We start from the raw sequence: 4,495 nt of genomic DNA on the forward strand, positions 1-4,495 counted from the left end.
ATAAACAACGAACAAACGAAAAACGACAGGACTTTTTGAATGCCCTGGTACAAAAAAAACGTTATGCGTTAGTAATTTTGAGTCTTTCAAATTATCAGTTTGTAATTGATGTAATTAAAAAACGTATGAAATAATATTTCTCAAAAGCTTATAGTCTGAATGGGTCGCGAAGCTTGCAAATATTCTCTACCTTGCAATGAAGTTTCATAAAAAAGATGAGAATATAAACATATTTTCGCTAATTGTATTTTCTCTTTAGTTTCTCATTATATCAGAATTAACTAAACGTATTAATTAAGCAAAAATCCGTAAGCCACAGAAGGTAATACGGAAAGGAAAAATCCTCCCCTCTCCCCTGTATAAGTTAATTAGTATTATATAACCATAGACAACGATTTGCCGGTTTTCACCTCGTTATTGCGTTGGAATTAATTAACAATTTTTTAGGGAATAATTGCTTTAGAATTGTTTATTAGAGTAGATTATTTTTACCAGTTTCTTTTTTATCAGTGAGATAATTTAAAGCATCAATCATTTAATTGGCAATTACTGTTCCTTCATTTCCTATGTTACGTACAAGAATTTATGCTTTAGCAGTAGTCGAAAAAATCAAGTGGGAAAAAAATTGAGCTAAGATAAAAGGTGCTGTGTGTTTCGGGTCCCCCCTCCCTCTAATATTTCGTATTCATTTAACCAAAAATACTCTGACTTTATAATTTATTCTATAAATGTGTCTACTCATAATATTTCATAAATAATCGAAAATTCGTTTACGAGTAAATTAGAGTAAATTTTTATTTAGACATACCTATATATGACAAGAAGATTTATTGTATGTCCAGTAATGTATTGTATTCATCGTGAAAATTTCGAATCTTTGATTTCAACAGAGATGAATATATACGCAATCCTGTAAATACGATTTATGCTTCTTCTGCGTACCAGTTTGTGTATATATATATATTTTTTAAATAAGAGTAAATTAATTATAGTAAAAATAGTATTAGAGTAAAAAATATAGAAATATTTTATAAAAATTTCACAATCATCACAGCATTAAATTTTTAATTTTTTGATTTGGCGTACAAATGTTGACCATATTTCCCAACTAATTATTTTTTTCTAACTAACTATATTTGTATTTCAATTTTCCAATTTCTTCTGAATTTGAACTTTTTCTTATTTATAGCTGCCAATGTTGACATTTGACAACAATATAATTTTTTTAATAAAACAAAATCAGTAAAAGGCCAATCTCTTAACTTCAGGAATGTCATTACTGATTTTAAATTATAATAAAACTTTGAAACGTAATTGAGACGTAAATGTCTAAATTTTTATTTTTTTAAATTAGTGGTGCAAAAGGAGAATGATATTTCTTCTATGGTTACGTCTCTGACCTCGAGTTCATTATCAGTATAGGTGTAAAAACAATAAACGAACAAATCCTAAAGGGATTAATATAAATAAAACTTAAACGTTTTCTTTAATATAATTTCATACGTTGAAAACGTTATTTATATGAAAAATGCTTTGACTTCAGGTAGAAAATTTGTTGGCAATATTTATACTCTTATTAAACATAATATCACAGGTGTAACTATGTGATAGTTTTACAAAAAAAATTTAAAAAAACAAAACTTTGAGACATTCAACAACCTACTACAAACAGTAAAAATTGTAATACAAATTTTACTTAAGGATTTACCCTGATTGTTTTTAAATTTATTTATTTAATGTAATTTACATCTGTACAAAATAATAAATACAAATAGCTCTTCTTTATCCCTCACACTTGGTGGATAGAGTGGTCTTAGGGATCCTTACGTCGACAGTGGAAATATTGTATATAATAGTTTAAATGTGACGTGATTATTTTATTTATTTTTATTATTATTTTATTTTATTTATTTATTTTTTTCATGTGCACAGTTTCAACATGTTCATTTTCTTCATCCTTCTGTTTCTATATATTTAGAGAGAGATTTCATTTATTTTTATGTACCTTTTTCATTTATTTATTTATTTTATTTCAGTATGAATGTGATCAGTCATCACTATTACTAATTACTCAACAACGTTGTATCTATCAATATATAATGTTTTGAATTGAATTGTTTCTATTTATCGAATTCAGTCCTGTAAATGGATCGTTTTTCTTGTTCTTATGCCGCAACAATTGTTTCTGGTTATTTTTGTTCAAGTGAATATTAAAGTATCTTTGGATAGTTCACAAATTCTATATTAACTGAGATTCGTGAAGACTTCTAAAAGCCCTTATGATATCAGGACTAAACTCATAAAATATTTTCTTTATTTCATAAAGTTTTGAATTAATAACAAGATTCTACATTTGCTTTGATACCTACTTGCTTTATTCTAAACAGATACCTAAGATAGTTTAACCATAGCAAATAACGTACTAAGTTTCAATGGGCATACGGCGCCATCGATTCTGCACACACAGTGTACACTCGGCAAAGCCCTTAAAATACCCATGGGTAGAAGAAGGCATCACACTTCAACTGACATCATTGTACCTAAATATTCCTTATTTTCAATGGAGGGTACGAAAAAAAAAATAACGTACTTAGTTTAATATACATTTCGTAGAAGTCCCCGTAACTGCTCAAATTTAATTACTATTATCTCCCGATATACTGCTTCGTGATCATATCATCATGTTATAAATTATGACTTCGTTGAAATCTTGCCGTTTCGTCAGCTTAGGAACCTTTAGAAAAGCGTATGATGTATGAGCCTTGATGTTCCTATATAAGCCGGAATCGGGCTCAGGGCGATAATCATCACTTCAGAGCCTGTCAATTTATCCTCCCCCCTTCCTCGAATAGCACGCTAAGATTCGCCTTTTTCATGGAAAAAGAGAATCAAAGAAACGATTCAAGACGATTGTGCTGGGCTACCCCTGACCTGTCATGAAAATTGTTGGTTTCTGATGGAAACGAAACGTAAGCAGAGGTGCAAAGGTCGCCGTGAGAGGTAAATAAGCGCAAAACAGACGGATCACGGATACCGCAACCCGAAGACGTTTGATTATATTGCTAAAGTTTTATAAATAAAGGTTACATATTATTCTTTAAGAGATGACCTTAAAATTGAATTGCTAATTATTAAAACAACTAAGTAATTTTTAGTAAATTTTAATGGATATTTAGTAATATTTGTATCAAAGTTATGAATTTTCATGGAATCGATCTAGCTTCATTTTAGTTTATTTACAACTGTATTAAAAAATATATATGTAAAATGTAAATTTGTTTTATACAATGCCATGACACAGGCATTTGGAGAATCTATCAATTGATAGAACTCTAATAATATTTATAAAACAAAATATTTCGAGACCATCTTATTTTCAGACGGCTAGAGGGATTATCAAGTAATGAAGGAGAATCCAGCTAAGAAATAAGTGGGTTTGAGTGGTTAGAAAGTTTATCATGGAAGGATTAGTTTTTGGTAAAATTAGCAACATATTGAGCATTGAGGTCCAATTGAACGACTTGATTTGAAGTATTAAGGACTTTATGGAGGATTTTGGATAGCAAGAATTGGATCCGTCTTTTGTAATTAGTTGAATGTTTGGACCGTTTATCTAGTGTGTTGTAATATCCGGAATCGACGAGCATAATCTTTTCTTTCAGTGTGAATTCCAGTATAGTCGTTTGTCCAGATGTAACGGATCTTTTCGACAGGAATAAATGGGGTATTATTAATGGATACTATGGTGTATGAAGTTATGGGTTTACCACGAAGGATAAATGTGCTTTGGTGGGATTTATTGGAATTCATTTTAAACCTTCAGTTTTAACAACTTCTTCAAGGGTGGTGATGTGGGATACAACAGAAGGGTCAATATTTACTTATAATTGTTTTTATTATTATTTTATTTTATTTATTTATTTTTTCATACACATAGTTTGGTTACGTTCATTTTGTTTATCCTTCTGCTAGTATATTTTTTTTTTATGTGCTTTTTTGTTTTTTTTCTTTTATTTGTTTATTTTTATTCTTATTTTATTTTATTTTAGTATGAATATGATCATTCAACACTATTACCTATTGTCCACAACTGTGTGGCAGATTGTAATATCTATCAATAAATAAAAAAGTATTAATTTAAAAAAAATTATTGACTTTATATTATAAAGATAAAAGAGGGAGAAGTATTTGAATTGAATATTGTATGTATTGATTTTAATAAGGTTTAAATTGTATTCATTTATTTTGCGAAAATAATATATAACAATTAGAATGTATTCTAAAAAAAAAATAAAATTGACATGATATTGAAAAATGGTTAAAACAAAAAGAAGTGCATTATTGAGGGTGATCCAGATTTGTGCTTTCATGTATATTACAAATATTTCTATTTCACTGTAGAGATTTTTCATGCCCCATTTTATTTGATCAAAAATTAATGTAAATGCATTAAGATGAATATTCAATTAATATTTTTAAGGCTTAAAACGGCCTA

Source organism: Halyomorpha halys, unplaced genomic scaffold (assembly GCF_000696795.3).
Source record: "Halyomorpha halys isolate HHAL.00 unplaced genomic scaffold, Hhal_1.1 Scaffold2179.1, whole genome shotgun sequence".
Lineage (NCBI taxonomy): Eukaryota > Metazoa > Arthropoda > Insecta > Hemiptera > Pentatomidae > Halyomorpha > Halyomorpha halys.